This window comes from Macrotis lagotis, chromosome 6 (assembly GCF_037893015.1).
Source record: "Macrotis lagotis isolate mMagLag1 chromosome 6, bilby.v1.9.chrom.fasta, whole genome shotgun sequence".
In the NCBI taxonomy this organism is placed as follows: Eukaryota; Metazoa; Chordata; class Mammalia; order Peramelemorphia; family Peramelidae; genus Macrotis; species Macrotis lagotis.
The window spans coordinates 130212866-130235370 of NC_133663.1; positions in this window are offsets into that span (position 1 = coordinate 130212866).

The following is a 22505-nucleotide window of genomic DNA, read 5'->3' on the forward strand; positions in this document are numbered from 1 at the left end:
AATAAGTCTGTGTGTTTCTCATAGTCCTTCTGAAAAACCTTGGAATCATTTGTGAGACACAGGAGGCCCTGGCACAGAACCACTCAGCATGGTATGCCTGAATCAAAGAAGAAACTATTCTCTATGAGCAAAGCAGAATTACTCAAAAGAAATGAGATGCACAAATTTAGAGACATCTCCACTTCAAATGTTCATATAGATTGTGTCTAACCTGTAGTGGAGCCTTCTGAGCTGGAATTGATCTGGTCAGCCACAATCAGACACACTGTACCTTTGTGCAATATAATTATGTCACTTTAGTCCTCTTTGAGAATGGAGTGCAACAACCAACCGTTGTGTGTCTTTTAGGAAGCTATGTTAAAGAATCAATGTTATCTGTGAAGCAGACACATTCTTAGTTTATTTCTTCATTTTTATTCTAATTTATTAGTGTTAGACAAAGACAAAGTGATCCCTTTTGAAAGTGCTGAGACCAGGTTCCAGCATTCAAAAAGACCAACAATACATGATTTGTCTTCTGGGATTCATTAACTGGAAGAATTCACTGCACTTGTGCCATTACTTATCATCCAAAGCACATAAACAATTAGGTCACCTACATTTGAGAGTCTTGATGGAGCCATATTGGGAAGGCAAAATGCATGTCTGTGAGAATTTGAAGGCATGAACGTGAAAACTATCTCATGAGATTCTTGTAGTGTTTGACTGAGAATAACTGCTACTTACATGGGGTTTTATGTGTGAAAAGTACTGTAAATGCTCCTCATTTAATCATATATACCCCTTGAGGTAGGTGTTATTTTCATTATTTCATAAATGAGGAAGCATTACAAATAGTCTGCTTCTCATCTTACAGATGAAGAATGTCAAAAAGATAAATGGAATTGTATCACTGAGACTAACTGGTGTAGCTGGGATTTAAACTAGAATATTCTGACTCTGGGTGGTGCAGTGGACCTGCAGTCAGTTATAATGGGACCTGGAGTCTGGAAGACACATTTTCATGAATTCAAATCCCACCTCAAATACTTTCTTAGACATGTAACCTGGGCAAGTCACTTTGATTCAGTCTCCTCACAGATAAAACAAGATAGAGAAGGAATTGGCAAATCACTCCAGTATCTTTACCAAGAAAACCCCAAATGGGGGTCAGAAAGTTGGATACAACCAAAAAACAACAATTTCTAACTAATTCTAGGGTTCTTCTTCCCTATATGCTATCACCCCTTCCCAATTAAGCAAGGGGATTGATTCTTCAACCAAAATATCAAAACTTAGACATCCAGATGAGTATTATCTTTCAACATAGTAACCCCCAGAATAAACTGATCAATCGATGGAATATCCCATCACCATGCAGACTGAATTAGCTTTTGACCCTCAATACCTTCTCAACTCCCTCAGGTGTCTCTCCCTTCTTATTGGAAGACTGGAGGGTGGAGCAATGAGCTTCCAAAATCTTCCTTTGGTAAAGGAAGTTCCCAGGTAGCATCTCTGTTTGGTTTTGACTCCACAGAATACCTTCCCCCCCCCACCACCTCCACCTCCAAGCCCAAGCAAGTTATCCAATGGTGGCACTTCCTTCTCTTTTGACCTTCCTTTTGTGTATTTTCTTCCCCCATCACACTGTAAGCTCCTAGAGGACTTATTTGTATCACTCATGCTTAGCCAAGGGTCTGACCCATAGTAGGGACTTATTAAATTGATTTTTTTTCAGTGATGCTACCACTCAGAACATTTTTGGAACCTCTCTTTGGAAATGGCCTTTAGATTCAAGTTACAAACCACATTAGAATTCTGGTCTTCTTATTTCATAGTCGCAAGTTATAATTACATTTGTGAAGCTATAAAAGAAAAATCCAGTAATATAGTATCTCCCAACCCAAGGATATGAGTCTAGAGTAGACTTTAAAATAATAGGTAATGATTTAGGGCAGGCCACTGGTTCTAGTCTTGGATAATTCTAGAAAAAGGTTAGAAATACCATATTTCAACTAAAAGTTCCCTGATTTTCTTGAAGTCATCTCAACTAAGACTGACCTTGAGACTGATTCTAAAATCCCCTCACTCTCCTGAGTCCAAACCAACAGGAGTGAAATTAGTTCAAAACAAGGCCAAACTCTATAAGAAAGTAGCTTCTGATTGGAGTATTTTTTGATATTTTATTCAGAACTAGGCATGATAGAGTTCTCTAATGGGTTGTATGATCCTGAATTTAGGTTAGTCAGAAGGAAGAAAGGCTGAATCAACTGATGAGATTTTAACATGTGGTTCCAGTATGTCTGCATATTTCACTATGAGGTTTAGGACATTAAGCCAAGCCGCTGGCTAGACTGCCCTGGTTAGCTTCCCATATAATTACAAAATTGTTTAGTATGGGGGGGGCAGGGGGGGAAGAAAATCAGCTCATTTTGTTTCCTAACTAGCTACAGAGAAATGATCTGGTTTTGAAGCAAAGGTTCAAAATATGCTGAAATTTAAAATGATTAACTGTTAAATGAGCTTCATTATTTTCCTGAATTTCCAATATCCAAGAAGCCTCTTTTAAAGAGTTTCTTCCACTGGTTACATTCTTAAGGATTCCTCTCCTTTAGTAAATGAATGGTAATTGAATCCAAAAGCAAAGTGAAGGAGTATAAATGGACAGAAATAATAAAGAGTGTCCTAAAATATGGAGCTCCTTATATTTTAAACTTTAATAGTTTAAAACAGCACTAAGCCAACTATTCTGGAGAGCAATTTAGAATTATGCCCAAAAGGTAATCAAATTGTGCATAATTTTGGTGCAGTATTATCATTACTAGGTCTGTATCCCAAAGAGTTCATAAAAAGAGAAAAGAACCTATATGTACAAAAATATTTACAGCAGCTCTTTTTGTTGTAGCAAAGAATTGGAAATTAGGAAATGACTGAACAATTTACTATATTATATGAATGTAATGGAATTCTATTGTGCTATAAGAATGATGCACAGCAAATTTTCAGAAAAAAACTAAAAAAACCTGTATGAACTGATGTGAGGTGATAAGAACTAGGAGAACATTATACACAGTAATGGTATCATTGTGTGATGATTAAGTATGATTGACTTAGCTCTTCTTAGCAATATAATGATCCAAGAAGATTCCAAAAATACTCAGGGTAGAAAACGCTGTCCATATCCAGAGAAAGAACTATGTAGAACTATGAATGTAGATCAGAGCATACTATTTTCACTTTTTTGTTTTTTGTTTTTATCTTTTGTGACATTTCCCTTTTGTTCTGTTATTTCTTTCACACCATGACTAATGTGGAAATATGATTACACGTTTGTATAATCTTTATCAGATTGTCATCTTGGGGAAGGGAAATGTCAAGGAATGGAGTGATAAAAATGTGAAACTCAAAAACTTTATAAAAATGAATATTGAAAGCTATTTTACAGATAACTAGAAAAATAAAATATTATTTATAAAAAATTAAAAAAATAAAGAATAATAAAAAACTATACTAAGACTTTACTGCATATCAACTCCCATTTATAATGCATGATATATATTGCACATAAAATTTGCAAACCATTTTCTTTACAATGATTTTTTGAGGTAAGTAACACAAGTATTATTAACCTCATTCTATAGATAAAGAAATTGAAACTCCAGAAGATTAAATGCTATGCCTATGGTCACAAAGAAGCAGCTAGGGGGGCAGCTAGGTGGCACAGTGGATCAAACACTATCCCTGGAGTCAGGAAAACCTGAGTTCAAATCCAACCTCAGACAAGTTAATTACCAAGCTGTGTGCTCTTGGGCAAGTCCCCACTGCCTTGCAGAAGAAGAAGAAGAAGAAGAAGAAGAAGAAGAAGAAGAAGAAGAAGAAGAAGAAGAAGAAGAAGTCCATTGAGACTTTCACTAGTGTATTTGCCTGAAAATTTAGCCCAAATATGGAAATTTAAGTTATTTGTCAGAATTTGTAATTAAAAGATTGCTAAAACAAATCAGTTATACTTACTTTATCAAATACTTAATCACTTGTTTGGTCATCACACAAAAAACTTATATAAATATTTTGGTACATATAGACTTTTCTTTTTTTTAATCTTTTTAGGGTATAGGTTTAGAAGTGATAATGCTGAGTCTAAAGGGATATATGTCCTGTTTAGTAACAATTTTTATATAATTCTAAATTGTTTTCCTGTATTTTTGTACCCATTCACAGGTCCACCAACAGTATATCAATGTACCTATTTTCCCACAGCCTCTCCAAAATTTATCATTTTCCTTAATACTATCTTTGCCATTCTGATGAGTGAGAAGTAGAGTCTAAAAATTGCTTTAAAAATGACATCATGATGTTGAGGTTATTACAATGTTTCTGGTGGTGGCTCATCATACCAATAGTAGTTCAGAACACTCTACGAGTCAATCACATCTTATTCCTATAAATTTGAATTAGTTCTTGCAAATTAGACCTTTCTCAGAGAAACTTGCTTCAAAGAGCTTTTTCAGGAGAACCTGAGATCAAATGTGACCTCCAACACTTAATAATTGCCTAGTTGTGTGACCTTGAGCTAACCCCATTCCTTAAATAAATAAATAAAAACAAAGTTGTTTCCTCTTTAACTTTTGCTTTTTTGGATTTGTTTGTGCAAAAATGTGATACTCTTACACTTCCTTTTCAACTTCTTTAAATAATTGAAAATGGAATAGGTGGAATTTTATAAGGTTATTTAAGAATGTCTTGGGTATTGTTGCCTCAACAATTCAAACTCTCTTTAGTACCAGAAGCAATGGAAGATGACAAAGTTGAATTCCATGTTTACTAAGCACTAGAGTAAGATGTAGAGCAACTGTTGCAGCATTTAGTTTGACTTGAAGACTCAAGAGCTCAATAAAATAATGTAGCAGATCAAAAAGTAATTGTTTCATCTGATCTACTGATCATCTTAATTAAATATTGATATTTTAGAGTTCTTTTCTGTTGATTAATCTACTCTATCATGAAATAGTTTATTTAGATATTTGATCTCATCTTAGATCATTTTGATTTTGGGTAATATGCCCTTTTGTTAATTAAGGATTGAAAAGTAGCCTGTTTAGAGTGCAAGACCAGGAAAACTTGGATCAAATTCCATATTTACTAGCTATATCTCTCAAAATCTGCAATTCAATTAATTCATCATCAAAAAAGCATTTACATCTATGGTATCTGCATTACAAAATAGTTGTGAGGCTCAGATGACATAATGTATGTAAAATGTATAACAAACATTGAATTGCTATATAAATCTTACTTTAAAAAAAACAATTAAGTAAACATTAGATAAGTATGTACTATGTATAAGACTTTGTCCAAAACCAAATGGTCCTTGACCTCAATAGGCTTATATACTACTGGACAGGCCCCAGAAGTCAATCACTTCTTACCGTCCCATGTATAAGAAAGAATCTCTTGGGCTGCCCACTTTTAGGGACCACAGTCAGTGATTCTTAGCTTGGATTGGAGACTGGAATGTAGCCAGGGACTTCACCTGTGTGGAAGAAATCACTGTAACAATTCTGTTTCTTTGAACTGTGGAGTTTGAACAAAGACCAAGCACTATTAACTTTAATTTAGGAAAAAAAACTGATATCTTATTGTCTAATCTTGCTATCTCTTATACTTTATGTTTCTTCCTTGAGGATATGATTTCTCTCTCATCACATTCAATTTGGATCAATGTATAGCATGGAAACAACATAAAGACTGGCAAATTGCCTTCTGTTGGGGGTGAGAGGAGGGAGTAAGATTAGGGGGAAAATTGTTAAACTCAAAATAAATAAAATCTTGGAAAAAAAGAAAAAACAATTCAGTTTCTTTGAAACTTGCTTTCTATAGAGGCTTCACAATGGAAAGAAAACTTACGCTTGTCTCAAGTTAAACACAGATTTTACCGGGTTGTGGCAGATGATGCCAGAGAGGTAAAAACAACAGAATGCAGAAGGAGGTGTATACCCTGTTCCTAAGCTGGAAATATAAAATTCATGCCCAAGAAGAGTTGCAAGAGGAATTGAAATTGATGTTTAATATTGTCTTATTGTCCCCCTTCAGAGAGGTAAATAGTAAAGCCCCCTTCCCAGTCCTATACCACAGAATAGTAGCTGTGGGAAATATCAGGTGGGAAAAATTGATGTATTATATGCATATATATGTATGCATAAAGATATACCTATTTTCCATGGATACAAAAAAATTAGAATTATGAGATTTGAGTTTTACATTTGGAAAAGACATTAGGGGTTATCTAGTTCAACTTCCAGTGAGAAAATTGCATCTAGCATATAGCATGTTTAATAAATAATTACCAATAGATTAACCTTACAGTAAAGAACTTAGAGAAACCAAGAATAACTTTGACAGATTTGTTAGCAATTTGCACCCTATATACTTAGAGCCATTCCATAAATCTTTCTCACCCAGAGCTTTGGGCTGGAATTTTTAATTCATTGGAAACAAAAAGACAATAGTCACGCATAGAACTGTCACATATCTGCTCAAGCAAATTCATGTTTTTCAAAAAAAAAAAGAAGAAAAATATAGATCTCGGGAACTATGGTTTAGTAAATTTTACCTTATTCCCAGGCAGAATTCTAGAATAGACTCTACACTGTTGGTGTGTGAGCATTTGAACAATAGAGTAATAATGACTAGGAAACAGCAAAGAATTCACTAAGAGCAAATCATGCCAAATTGATCTCATTTTCTTTTTTGATAAGGTTGCTAGACTGGTGGATTAGGAAACTGTCATAGATACAGTGAATCCAGATGTGAACAAGACATTTGAAAGAAGAATTTCATGATATCTTTGCCTTCTACAATAGTTTGGTGAATCTGAAATCTCATCAAGGCAGACATCTCCCTTACCAAGATGAAGGCCATATCTCATCCATACTTATACCTCTTTTGTGGCTCTCAACCATTTTCTCCCACTAATTCATCAAAAGAAATTCATTCAGTGCACTCAGAGTCTTCCTTATATTTTTCTAACACTTCTTGGATATCAGTGGAACATAAAAGGTATCCATCTCTCATCTCACATTTTCACTATTGGATTGCCTCATCTTTCTTTTCTAGCCTACGTTTCTCATATATACCACTTCATCTGTGTAACTCTTCATTCATCCTCAGTGTCAAATAATAGAGATGTTGGAGGGATGGGAGTATAGTTAGGCTTTGAAGCTAGTTGAAGACCTTATCCAAAGAATATTGAGAAATAGAGTAACGTAAACAAAAAAATATTTCTATAGTGAAATGTTTTAACCTGGTCAATATTTTTTATCAGTAACTCAGATAAAAACATAAAAGATATGATTACCAAATTTACAGATGGCAAAACCTAGAAGTGAGAGTTAATGTGATAAATGAAATAATTAATATTTAAAAATATTTCCACAATGGAATGCTAGATAGAAACTAACAAGAAGAGAAGATGTTTTTTTCAATCTTGCATAGGTACAAGCCAGACAAATTGGTTTTACAACTTTTTATTGTCTGTTTTTTTTTCACTCATATCCAACTCTTTGTGACAGCAATTGAGGTTTTCTGGGGAACATGCTGTGGTGTTCACATTTCCTTTTCCAATTGATTTTACAGATGAGGAAATTGAGCCATATAGGGTTTAAGTGACTTGCCCAGGGTCCCACAGCTAGTAAGCATCTGCAGTCAAATCTGAACTCAGGTCTTTCTGACTCCAGGCACAGCATTCTACTGACTGTCCCACTGGCTGCCATGATCACTAGATCATACAATAAGAGATGGTGCTCGAAATAACAATAAGTTAATACCAGGCAATCCTGTGATATGGCCACAAATAAAGTTAAAGCAACTTTAGACTGTTGGTAGACACATAATATGTAGATCAAAAGTGAGTAATAATCCCAGTGAACTTATCAGTCAAACCATAGCTAGTGTATTGTGTTTGGTTCTGGATACTACATTTTGGAATAAGGACATTAATGAACTTGAGAGTGCAATGGTGATAGTGATAGGATCTGTAAGTCTTATCACTCAACATTTATTAAGCTCTCCTCACAGTATATGTCACTTTGTTTTTCTAGATATTGGAAATAAGAAGATAAAAGTGAAACAGTTGCTGCCTCTCAGCAATTTATAATCTATCAAAATGATATATGAAGAATTGTCAAAGGAACTGAAAATTTTTAGCCAAGAGAAAAAATTAAATGGAAAAATTTAAAACTGTTTTCTAATAACCTGAAAAACTTGGAGAAGGATTATTTATTTTCTTCAAAGTTGAAAATTAGAAAGAGGCAAATTTTAGCTTAAGATGTTGAAAAACTTTATAACCATTAGAACTTTCTATGAATGTAATGATATCCCTTAAAAATGAGCTCATTATCACTGAAAGATTCAAGTAATGACTAGATGTTTGTTGTTGATATGCTGTTAAAGGAATTCTTTCTTTGGGAGAGAGGTTGAACTAAATAATGTCTAAATCCCCTTGTAACTCCTAGATGCTGTGATGATAAATAATAACTTGCCATATAAATCTTGCAAGGAGAATTTATTTTGTTTTTTATTAACCCATTCTGTTCACAAAGAAAGTTAGAATGACTGTGTTCTGATGGCAAGAACATTATTTATTAAATAGTGCTTGCTATGCTTTGAAGAGTAGCTTGGTTCATGATAATTTTTAAAGCCTTAGTAACATTTGGCATCAATGTCATAATATCATTGTGATTCCTACACATTTTGAAAGGGTTTTTCCAATCACTTTATTTTTTTTTCTTTTAAACAAAGCCAATAATATTAACTTGGAAATGGAACATCCACTAAACATTTACTACTTTTATGAGCTTTTATCATAAATATAAAAAATTGTTAATGTAATAGAGTTATAGAGCTCCAAATCTTTGGGCTATTAATTATAGAAAATGATTTTTAAAATTATATTTGCATCACATCCACTCACCCTACAAAAAATCTTATTACTTTTCAGGTTCATTTGTTAATGTCTACTAGATGATAATTGGAACTGATCAACCATTTCATGAGCTATCGAATTAATTGTCCCTGTCACTGAAACTAATGGAAAGAGATTCTAGGAGGGCATCTAGTCTGTCACCCTGAATCTGAGCTCTATTTCATCTTCCCTGTCCATACAGGTAAGTACCTACTCTGTTATTAAAGATTCCTGGAAAGAAAATTGTGATTCTCCCACAAAGCATGCTTGCCCCAGTGTCTCACACCCTCTAGATCAGGGAGATACTTCTTATGTCAAAACAAAATTCATCCTTCTTTAGTTTAAGTCCATTTCTTTTTGGTCTGCCCTCAAAAGAGATTGGTCATAGTTTTCATTTATAATGTCTTTTCATTAACTTAAAGTCTACTGATTAAGAATTTATGAAATTAGCAGGGCTGAAGTTTATATTTGTCCTTGTTAAATTGAAAGAACACCATCAGTAAGTTTATTAAAGCATGTTTATTCTGTTATACAAACATTTTTTTAATTTAGGAACATTAGGTAGATGTAGTTAAATGATTGTATTTATTACAGATGAGTCTTGCAATATTAACTTTAATATTCTTTTTTCTTATATGAAGAAGACATATATGATTTTTTTCTCCAGACAAGTGACCTCTTTGGTTGGCATCAGGAGCTGCTCAGCAGCTTGATCAGAACTCTAGAAGAGGGACATTATTGGTTGAAAATGAGCACATTCAAAAAGCTGTCAAAAGCATTTAACTATCCCATCCAGCCTTCTAAGCGAATCCATTGGGGAAATAAGCATTCCTTACGGCAGTAGGAATATTGGCAATTTACCCTCCTGATAAGGAAATTCTGCTTAAAAGAAGGATAAAGTATAAAGATATCTGCCTAGATATATTTTATTATTAAAGGAAGGTAGGTACTTAGAAATGCTTAACAATTATATTGCCTGACACATAGTAGGGGCTTAATAAATGAATGTTTATTAATAATAGCTGTATGTATATAGATAGATATAAATATACCTAAATATATTTAGAAATTCATAAAACAACTTTTAACTTTTATATGATTCCAGTTTTTAATTAATTCAACCTGCTTTTCCCCCAGGAGCTGTTAAATGTTTAACAACGATTCTTCTAAAAAGAATGTACACAGGACTCACTTTAAAATCCAATCTGCATTATTAACATATTTTTCTCCTTTGACAAAACAATAAATCAGTCTTTGTTTTGTAGCATTTACCTATTTCTGAAGTATAAATATTCCCAATGAAAATTTAGCAATTAACCTCCAAGCTTATACTAGCTGGTTCTAGCACTCCCTCAAAAACTGTGCTTGAGGATACTTTTGTATCATTTGTACTTCTGCAACTTCTTTTCTAATGGTTTAATCATTTCTATGTTAATCATTTGGTGAGGGATAGCCTCTGAACTAACTTCTCTACACTTTTACTACTTGTGGAGGACACAAAAATAAAATTTGAACACAAATGACAAGAGTGAGATGATAACTGCTAGATTTTACTTTCTTCTTGTATATATAATAATAATAATAGTAATTGTTGTTTGTCCTGCATATTCACAAAGTACCAATGACATCACTGGCAACATCTTAACTTTTAGTGAATTGAATTAAGTGAAGCAGAATTACACAGTCAAGTTCATTTATCAGTTCTTCCTCTGAGTCTTATTAAATTCAGGCTAAACTTATCTATTTTCTTTCAACCATTCTTCATCTCTTTTTTTCTAAACTCACCAAAGTCCAATGGCAAGGTAAGAATCAAGATGTCTGGTGATAGCCATTCAGTGGATGACTTTGGTGTCTTCAATATCTGACCAAGCTCTGAAGGCTTCAGAGTGCCTGATCCTGCCACCGTCAAATTATTCTTACCTGCTCATTCCTCCAAGAAGTCTTCATGTGCCTGGGTAGACAACCCCCCTAACTCACCAACAGGACTGAGACCTGTCATTTACCCTCAACCTGGTTTAGCCCATCTTCCAAGGTTTACCAGTGTATAGCCACCGTGCCTGCCACAACTTCTTGGACCTACAGGTGAGATTTGGGGATCAGGTAGTCCCAACCGTGTATGAGCAACCCTGAAAAGGCTCAGCAATCCCTCATAGCAAAGGTGCAAAACTGCTAAACTTCAAACACCTCTCAATAATAATAATAGTTATAATGGTAATGATAATGATGATTAACATTTATATAATTATATATTATTTAATATTACTATGTATTATATATGCATATAATATATTCCATATATAATTGATTTTAAATTTACAGTATCAAACATTTGATTCATACAACTATTGTTATAGTCCAGGATTTGTTTACCAAATTCGTCAATCATTTCATCCATTAGACTTCTACTTTACCTTTGCAAAGTATTCATTTGGAAATGATTTCACCTTTGCTTATATGATAAAGGGTAAATGTATTTCCCCCCCTATATTTAATTTTTGTGCTCTTCCCCTGGAAAATAACTCAAGATTGTAGAATGATATATCAGTATTTTCCTTCCTATTCAAAATCTGCTAGATTAATAGTTGAGGAGAAACAAAAATTGCAATTCATTTCAATGTTGTTCTAATAAAAGTACATAGTTATAAAGAGGAATGCCTTGTTGCTAGATTATCTGTCCTGGTTGTGAAAAAAATAGTTCAATTCAATAGGCATGTCACAAATGACTCATATATTAGGTATTGAGCTAGATCTTGGGGATGTGGAGAATAGAAAAATTAGAGTCCTGCCTCCAGAAGCTTGCATTTCACCAGGGAAATATAACATGGGCAAGGATAAATAAAAGCAAAATAATTTTACAAGGGATGGGCAGTGGGGAGCATCAAGAAAGACCTTGTACAAAAGTTGGCCCTTGAGGGGCAACTTGGTGGCACTGTGGATAGCGCACCAGCCCTGGAGTCAGAAGGATTTGAGTTCAAATCTACCTCAGACACCTGATACATACTAGCTGTATGGCCTTGGGCAAGTCACTTAACCCCATTGCATAACCAAAAAAAGTTAACCCTTGAGTTGGGGGGGCGGGGCATTCTATGAAGGATAGGTGGAAAAAAGAGTGTTCTAGGGATAGGGTTGTGTGGTGGAATACTATATAAGGCAAAGAACTAGCAACCAGTTTGATTTAGAAACACTGATTTTCCCCTTTGGCATTTAATCTACTTGTCCTCACCTTCTCGTAATTTAATAGTCCAGTTCTGGAATAAGACTAGATTTAGATACACACAGACACATACACACACACACAGAGAGAGAGAGAGAGAGAGAGAGAGAGAGAGAGAGAGAGAGAGTTGTATTCTTTCACAAGATCATCAATTTTCAGAACTGAAATCATTTATGACAACATAAAGCATAAATTCTGTCTTTATTATCTCTGATAAGTGTTCATGTAGTCTGTGCTTGAAGAATTCCAGTGACCAGAAACACCTTGTACCCATACAAAACCCCTTTTCCTTAGAGACAATACTAATTATTTATGAAATTTGTTTTTATACTACCTTCCTGTAGTTTCTACCCATTAATTCTAATTCCACCCTCCTTCACCATGGTAAACAAATTTAACCCCTTTTTGACATGAAAAACTTTCAAACATTAAAAGTTCATTTATCAGTTCTTCCTCTGAGTCTTATTACATTCAGGCTAAACTTGTCCATTTTCTTTCAACCATTCTTCATAACACTGTTCTGAAATTGTCCTGGTCACTCTCCTCTGATAATGTTCTTATTTGCCACCATCCCTTGCAAAATGCAGAACTGAAAATAATATGTCAGGGAAGGACCGGCAGCACAGAGGGATTATCATCTCCTTCATTCTAGATATTCTGTTTCTATTAATACAGGTTATAATGCCATTTTCTTTTTTTGCCTGCTGTGTTACACTGTTGGCTCAAATTGAGTCTACATTCAGCTAAAACTCTCAGATCTTTTTTTCCCATGAATTACTCTCTAGTCTCTTCTTCCCTAACTCCTTATCCTTCACTGTGATTGATTTATTTTCTCTTGGCTTTAAATAGATTTTGTTTCCCTTTCTAAACTATTAAGATCACATTGGATCCCAGCATCCCTTCTGGTGTCTTGCAGTGCCCATATGTGGAAGTCAGGGAGTAATTTGGCTTTTCTTTGGTACCTGGTACTTAGGACAATGTTGTTATCATAAATGTATGTCGTGATAAGTGCATATTGACTTGATTGAGCTTTGCTTAGGCTATAATTGACCAAGCATTGCTTAATATTTTTGCCAAGTGTCCCATCTCTTTCCTTATCTGTCACTGATTAACCAAAAAAACAAAAGTACAAGAACAAGACTCTTTAGAACTCTCCTAGGGACAACCCTCCAAATTTACAAACTTAGTCTCCATTCTTTTAATCTAGATTTTCAAGCCACTTTGAAATCACCACACTATCCTGGTACAGTGGATAAAGTGCCAGCCTAGAGTCAAAAAGACATAAGTTCAAAACTGACTTCTGACACTGACCAATTGTATGACCTTGGATAAGTCACTTAACCTTATTTGTCTCTGCTTTCTTATGTGTAAAATGAACTGAAGAAGAAAATGACAAATTTGTCTAATATCTTTTATCAAGCAAATGATGTCATGAAGACTTGGATACATTTGAAAAATCATTGAACAACTATATTATCATTAACATCAATAATGTCAAACTGGCATCATGTAGTGAATTCAAAAACCACAAATTACCATGTATTTATTTTATTAAATGTTGCCTATTCTGCTTCCAACTCCAGAGTGCAATGCTGTCTTGAAAGAATGCTTGACATCTCAGATCTACATGCCTCTATTTTATCTACAGTGATATAGTTAGAGAATTTGTCAAATGCCTCACCCTAATCTACAAGTAATCTTGTCCACAAAAGGAAAGGAAATGAAGTTAGTCTGACAAGATTTATTCTCATTGACCCCTGCATTTTTAAATGATCACACACCAACCCTGTAAGGATTTATTCTGGAATCTTGCTAAGAATTGCTGTCAAGCTCATTGACCTATAATTTGAAGAATCTATCTTGTATTTCCTTTTGAAAATCAAAAGGAAGGGGCAGCTAGATGGTGCAGTGGATAGAGCACCACCCCTGGAGTCTACCTGAGTTCAAATCTGACCTCAGACACTTAATAATTGCCTAGCTGTGTGGCCTTGGGCAAGCCACTTAACCCTTAACCCCACTGCCTTGCAAAAAATAAAAATAAAAAAAATCAAAAGCAGTGAGTCCTTGCCCAAACCTGTAGTGCCCCCTTTCTATTTCCTCTGTTCTTCAACCACAATAGCTCAGAAATTGCTTCAACAAATTCTTTTAATTCTTCATGTTGTACAGCTGACTTGATTGGGCATAGGATATATCTGTGGTTTAAGAAAAATCACAAGAGTAGACACTACCAGCAACTACCATTTTCTACTATATTTCTCTTTCAAGACTAACAATATTTTTATACTTTAAGGCTTTGCAGCCTTAAAAATGTATTGATGTGCATTGAAATTTGTCCTTTATAGGAAGAATAGATAATGTACTTTGGATTTTTTGGGATTTTTTTCACTATTTTATTAAAGATATGTTTAAAAATGACCTTTCCTCCTTTATCTCAACTCCTATATCCAGAGAAAGAGTTGAGGTTAAGGTAAGAAAAATGTTTAAGAATTTAATTTAGTTAGAGTTTTGTTAGACCATCCCTTAGATTTCATTGGCATACAAATTCTCTCCATGTAGACTAGCAGTTAGCTGCTTTTAGAGTTTTAGAGAATTCTCCAAATTTCTGGGAGACTGTGATTTGCCCAGAATCACCCAGTTGACATTGACAAAGTCAGGACTTGAATCCAAGACCTCCGAACTACCTACTAGTTGTTCACTACACACACAGTCATTTATTTAAATGCATTTATTTGTTTATTTTTTTTATTTTACAAACCCTTTAACTTTTAATACTTTCTTTGTCAAAAAGTGTTATCTAAATAACAGCATGCCGCCAGTGCAGCGACAAACAAATTAAACAAGGTTCTGATTTCTTAGTCTATATAATCTAACTCCAAAAGAAAATTGATATGTAGATAATAAACATGCCTGCAATTTTTTCCTCTATCAGAATAAATGTTCACTAATAACACTAGAAGCAGCGTTGAGTAGGTGTTAAACTTCTATTGTATTAGAAGAAAAAATGAAAACATTTGTCATCACAGTGGCAATTTTTAAAAAAAGAAAGATTATTAACTCAGGTAATTAGTAGCTGTAGTTTTGTTGAATCATAAGGAAAAGTCAGCAAATGTCTGACTTGAATAGCCTTGGACTCTTTGAAATTTGGTATCCTGTGCTGTTTGCTTTCAGGTCGTGTCACTGCCTCAAGCTTACAAAATATTTTCTAAATATTGTCCAGTTCTAATAATGACTGTAATCAAATACACAGAATAGGGTCATGTCTTGCATTTAAATAGCAGCCAGGGTGTGAAGAATTAAATTTCATTTACATCAACAAGATTGTTTGTCTTGCAGAATGCTATGTGATAGAGAAAGAGTAGCATCTAGTGGTGTGAGGTATAAGCTACAGGCCATCAGAAAGCTGCAAGAGATCTTTTCAGTAAGGCACTCTGACAGCATCGATCTTTCCGAACAATGAGCATCCTCTAAGGTCTCTTCCATCTCTGAGATGAACTAAGTTTCCCTTTTTAACTTGTAAAGACCTTAGCCTGATCCCAAACTACCTTTCCAGATTTATTATTTAATATTCCCTTCTCTATTTTATAGCCCAGTTAAACTGGCTTTCTTGTTATTCCCCACATACAACACACCATCTCCCATCTCATCACATTGGCATCCTCATGCTGACAATGCACTCCCACTTCACTGCCACAAAACTAGAAGGGTCAATTGATGAAAAGAAATTTTAACTTTGAAATAAAAAAATTATTACCTTGCTAGGAGAATCAATGTAATTTTGAAATTGTATACATATAAATTATGTAAAACTTTTATCCTACCACTGTTTCTTTATTAATTAAAAAAAATGCACTCCATCAGTTGAAGCAGCTCAATCCTTCTGGGTATTCTTAAAATGGATTCCTTCTAGGCTTAAAATCCTTGGTTTTGTTTGAAACTCTACTCAAACAATGATCTCTACACAAAGCATTTCATTATCTTCCCTCCCCAATTGCTAATTTCTTCTTCCAAACCCCTCAAAAAATAAAAACTCAGGTATTTTTTGTATATATATTTATGTACATAGCATTTGCCCTGTTGAAATGTAAACTCTTCAAGGGCAATGACTATTTCATTGTCTTTTTATTACCAAGACTTAGAATAGTGTCTGGGACATAACAAGAACTATAATCAAGTTTAGAAGGTAAGTTAAGGATAAGTAGGAACAGCTTCCAAAGTAAGTGTATGGATTTACAATTGATTTTCCAGAAATCCCCAAGAGAATTCCATAGCCTCAATTTCTTGTTGGTCTGTGTGTTCTAGCATTTTCATGTTACATTACTTGTATGGGACACCATGTTCTACAATTTTATTCCACAAATTATTTCATTACTTGAAAATATCTTTGATTTCATCAGTGTGGAAACCCTCTCTATTGAACTATAGCACAACTCCTCCCAACCTTAGTAGACAGTTTTATAAATTGCCATGCCAAATAATTCTCACTTGTCAGTTCATCATCTGACCTATCTTCTGCTGATATAGCCCTGAACAACCCAGAATTGTAGTCAACTTGTGAGGGACCAGTATAAGATTTTAGAATTCAGTAACTAAAGTCATATTTATCACACTGAATTCAACATTAGTTGTTGAATATTACCACCAATCAATCAACAAACATTTTTATTAAGAACCTATTATGATCCAGGTGCTGAACAAAATTCTCCAAGTATAAAAACAAAAGTCCCTCCTAACAAGAGGGAGAGCACTTACAGCTGTGGGGTTCAGGAATGATTCCTGTAAGGAGCTGGTGCTGGACCATAATCCATATAAAGGGGAGTCTTGTGTAATAAAACTGCAAAGGCAAGAAGGGGCCATGTTGGGAAGAGCTTTAAATGGCAATGTAGGTGGGGCAGCTAGGTGGCACAGTGGATAAGGCACTGGCCCTGGAATCAAGAGTACCTGGGTTCAAATCTGGTCTCAAACACTTAATAATTACCTTAGCTGTATGGCCTTGGGCAAGCCACTTAACCCCATTTGCCTTGCAAAAACCTAAACAAAATGGCAATGTAGGAATCTGAACCTTTTAGAGAGGGCTTCACTAACTTTAGGAGAGTATGCAAGTCATGTATACTCTCTGAACCTCAGTTTTCTCATCTGTAAAATTAGCTTAATACTGTTTATAGCAAACATCAGTCATATTAGGCTGGGTCATTTTGCATGGGAGTGCTAATATGTAGGAGACAGGACTTTGGATGCTGAGAAAACACTATATAATTGTATGGGAACAGGAGTGCTGCAAGAGTTACTGGAGTAAGACATTACTGATTGTTCAGATTCTTTAGGAAAAACATAGGAAGATAAATTATTTGGAAGCTACAGATATCTGAAGAGGCCATCTCCCCAATACATGCTTTTTTTGATCTTCCTTTCTTCAGACTTCAGAGATTTCCCTCCTTCCAGAATCTACTTTCATTAGCATTTTAGATTTAGAACTGGAATGGTCCTTTTGAACTCATCTGGTCCAACTCCCTCCTTTTACAGTTGAGGAAACTGAGACCAAGGAACAAAAGTAACTTGACTAAGATCACAAAGTAAGAGACAAGGCTGGGGATCAAATCCAGGTCCTTTGAATCTAACAAATTCAAGACTCCTTGCTTCACCCCCCAGCTCTCGGGTCGATTTTTCAACATGGTCATTTTTCTCATTCTAGCCTCACCAGTCATAAACCCTTAAAGTCCCCATAGTGAGTGGAGCCAAAGGGCAATGGAACATGATGTTTTCAGAAACACTGTCCTCAGTTGATCACTGTTCTCAGAACAAGAAGTAAAGGGAAGTGTGAGATGGGGAAGGAAGAGATATGGCAGGAATATGGTCCCAGTGGGGTGACTGGGGCTGGTTGAATGGGTAACAAGATAAGAACTAGAAATCTAGTTCTCTGCAGAAGTAGGAGAGGGCTGAACTAGGCTTCTTCGGACTCTCTCTAGGTTTTTTGTAACAGGAAGTATCTAATCTGCATAGGTTCCCTTCTCCCTGACCATTTTCATAGACCCCAGTCTGGAGTACTAAAAAAGGAAAGTGTTTTTATTGGTTTGTAGGAAATAGCCTGCATGTGTGAGAAGCAGGACTTGAATCCATTATCTTCCTGAACCCAAGGCCAGTTCTCTCATCATTATACTTCAAGGCTATTTCCTACAAACGAACAAATAAAAACACTTTCCTTTTCAGTACTCCAGACTGGGGCCTACGAATTTTTATTTGTTTTATTTTGTTTTTTAATGTATTTTGATACTCTTATTTCAAAAATAATTTTTCCTATTTCAAAATAATTTTGCAACATTTTATTTTTTTTTGCATTTAAGAACATTATTCTAAGAAGGAAGTCATAGACTTCACCCCAAATGGTATAGATCACATTTAAAAAAAAACAGAAAATCCCTTTCAAAATGAAGTTCCTCATTGGGAACTTTTTATATAGATGAAATCATAGATCCCATTATAAATAAATCTTCACCTTACCTTTAGCAGCATGTTAACCCAAAGTATTCACACAGACCGTTGAAATGGAGAAATTGTCTTAAAGTAATGAACAATTACATTACTTAAAGTAATGAACAATCTTTCTGGTTTGTCAAAGGTGCAAAGAATTTATCCTCATCCTCCCCGAAGTCCCATTCCCATCTCCTATCCCTTATTCAGGGGTAGACGGATTCTTCATGAAGCCACTCTCCCTCCACATTCTGGTTCATATAACCCAGTTTTTGGATGTAATCCTATGAAGAAATAGAGTAACCCATAACAAAATAGTAATTCTGACTGATGACTTCTCTGTTCCTCAAATACACTATTGATCCTGTTTTTCACAAAAAAAAAGTTACTCCCCAAAAGGTAGAATGAAGTGGGACTGGAGACTTATGTAAATATAACATTAGAGAATTAAAATTTAGGTATTGATTAAAAAAATAGGTGAAAAGTTAAAGGTGACTCATGGGTGATAATAGTGGGGGTAGCATGACAATGATGAAGTACAGTCAATATATAGGAGTGCTAGGGGATTACACACTATACATACTAAATGAGAGGCTGCAGTCAAGAGGAAGAAAAAGGAAAAAAGATAAATGAAGCTGTAAAGATGGTGCACTAAGTTATTCAGGGAAATTAAGGTAAAAAATAAACTTTAAGGAATTGAGGAACAGGGGATATATAAACAAATGGGAGAGAGAGAGAAGAAAACAGAAAAATCTTCAATCAGTAAGCCTTTTTTTTGAACAATGCAGGGCACTTTGCTAGTATTTGAAGATACAGAAACAAAGGTTAGGCAGTGAAGTTTTTTTGTTGTTTTTTTTTTAGTTTTTTCAGGGCAATGGGTTTAAGTGACTTGCCCATGGTCACACAGCTAGGTAATTATTAAGTGTCTGAGGTCAAATTTGAACTCAGATCCTCCTGATTCCAGGGCCAGTGCTCTATCCGCTGTGCCACCTAGCTGCCCCCAATCTTGCTTTCTTTAAGGAGGGAGGGAGGAAGGGAGGGAGGAAGGAAGGAAGGAAGGAAGGAAGGAAGGAAGGAAGGAAGGAAGGAAGGAAGGAAGGAAGGAAGGAAGGAAGGAAGGAAGGAAGGAAGGAAAGGAGGAAGGGAGGGAGGGAAGTTTCATACAGAAGGGAGCAAATTGAAAGTGGAGCTTCTGAGGGGAAGAGGTAGGAGATAATACATCCAAGAAATGGGAGATAGTCATCAAAAAGGTATGCATATGGGAGATGGAATACTGTGCAATAGGAAACAGAAGGACCATAGTTTTCATGAAAGTGATTAATATATAATAAGGCTATAGGTTAAATTGGGTCCCAGTTTTAAATATGGAGGGTTTTAAATGCCTAAAAATGGTTATATTTTATTTTAGAACAACAGGGAGTAACTGGCAGTTATTGAGTAGCAGAGTAAATGATCAGATGTTCAACTTATAAAGGTCACTTCAGTAGCTGTTTGTAGAATAGACTGGTATGGGGTGAGAGGTGTGGTCAGGAGACCAAAGAGAAGGCTATTGTAGTAGTCTAAACAAAAGGTGATGTGAGCCTAAATTAGATAAGGACTGTGTGAATGGAGAAAAAGTGGATATATAGCAAAAGACAAAACAGAATGATAGGAGCAACAAAATCTGATAATTGATTTCATATAAAAGGTGAGTGAGAGTAAAGAGTTGAAGATAATTCTAAAGTTATGAACCTGGACAACTGGTGGATGTACTCAGTAAAAATAAAAGTTCAGAAGAGTGATGCCTTCAGTGAAGGGAAGGCTGAGTTCTCTTTTTTGGAAATATTGAATTCAAAATGTCTGTAGAATGTTCCATTTTAAAATGCCTAATAGGCGTTTTGTAATATAAGACTGAAACTCAAGACAGAATCTAGATCAGGGTCATAGATCTGGAATTCATTAACATAGAAATGATGATTAAATCAATGGGAGTTAATGAAGTTGTCAAGTAAGAGAGTGAAGAGATACAGGGAAGAACCTGGAAGAGAAGAGAGTTTCTTTTTTTTTTTTGGCAACGCAAACGGGGTTAAGTGGCTTGCCCAAGGTCACACAACTAGGTAATTATTGTCTGAGACTGGATTTGAACCCAGGTACTCCTGACTCCAGGGCCAGTACTTTATCCACTACACCACCTAGCTGCCCCTTAGAAGAGAGTTTCTTAAAAGGGAAAATGGACAATAGTGTCAATTACTGAAAGGAAGACAAAAAGGATGAGTGTTAAAGGGGAAAAAAATTATATTTGGCAATTACAAGATCACTGATAACTGGAGAAAACCAGATTTCAATGAAATCATAAGCCAGCATTGAAAAAATGAATGAAAAGAGTTGAAAAATGTGAGAGAAGAAGTGGAAAAAAACTAATATAGGTAGCTTTTTCTAGGTTTGAGTGAGATAGGAGAAACATAAAGCGATAGTTTAAGGGGATGGTAGGAACTAGTAAGAATTTTGCTTTGTTTGTTTGTATTTAAGGATGAGGATGGGAAAACTTGGCCATGTGTATTCAATAGGAAAGGAGACAAAAGAGAGGGATAAGAACAAATTGAAGATTAGAGAAGGGAGGAATGTTTAGGGGGAAAAGAAAATATTCCAGAGAAGATAGGAAGAGATGGAATCAAGGATACATAAAGAGAGGTTAGCTTCCAACAAGAAGATCCACCTCTTCATCAGAAACTATGGGAAATGAAGTTAAAGGATTTAAAATGTAAAGATTTGAGGAAACTAACCCCAAATGGTCTCTCTTTTCTTAACAGAATATAAGGGTAAGTCTTCAGCTATGAGGATGGAAGAAGAGTAGTTTTGGAAGCCTGAGAAAAAAAGTTTTAAAAGACCACTTTGAAGAGTGAGATAAAGAATCAATTAGGGAACTTCTGGATCACATAATCAACAAAACATTGCCTGCAAGTCCCCACTAGCTAGTAAACACACACACACACACACACACACACACAGACAAAGACATGCATAATTATGTACCAGAGGTAGCACAATTATAGCTGAATTAATAAGATAAGAAAGTAAGGAGCCAAACAATGTAACAGTCTGTTGAATAGTACTGGAAAATATTAATCCTTAAATAGCTCATCAGATCTACTTTCCCCAGCTATTTCTTCTCCCATTGCCCAAGGCAGTAAAAATTGACTTTCAGTGACATGATGGGTCACAGATAATAGCATGGGAGAATTTGACTTCCTTCTGCCTTCACCCTTCCCCAATTTTGCATAAATAAATAAATGAATGAATGAATGAATAGATAGATAAATAAATAAATGAATGAATAAATAGATGATAGGTAGGTAGGTAGATAGATAGATAAATAAATGAATGAATAAATGGATAAATAAATAAGTAAATGAATGAATGAATGAATTGATGAATGAATGAAAGAATAAGTAGATGAATGAATGAATGAATAAGGGCAGAAACTAACAACTCAAAGAAGGAAAAAATAAGAACCCAGGATAAAATTGGAATTGAGAGATAGTAGGAATGGGAGGAGACTGAGGCAACTTTGTACTTCAGGTATCAGGGTATAACCGCCATCAGAGAAGTCATAAACTGAGATTTAGGGGAACACATACACATATAATATGTGTTTATTATGTGTGTATGTCTACATGTACGTGAATATATTTATATATAATTTCTAGAACTAACAGAATAAGTTGGAGAAGAGGTACAAAAGGGAGAGAGAGAGAGGAAGAATTAAATAATTAGACAAAAGAAAGGAAAAAATCAATGTGTCAAGGAAAAAGATTGACAAAAGAAACAGGAACTAAAAAAGGAGGGGGCAGAGCAAGGAATAGGTTTGCACCAAAATAGAATAACCAAAATTAATCATAGGAACAAAGT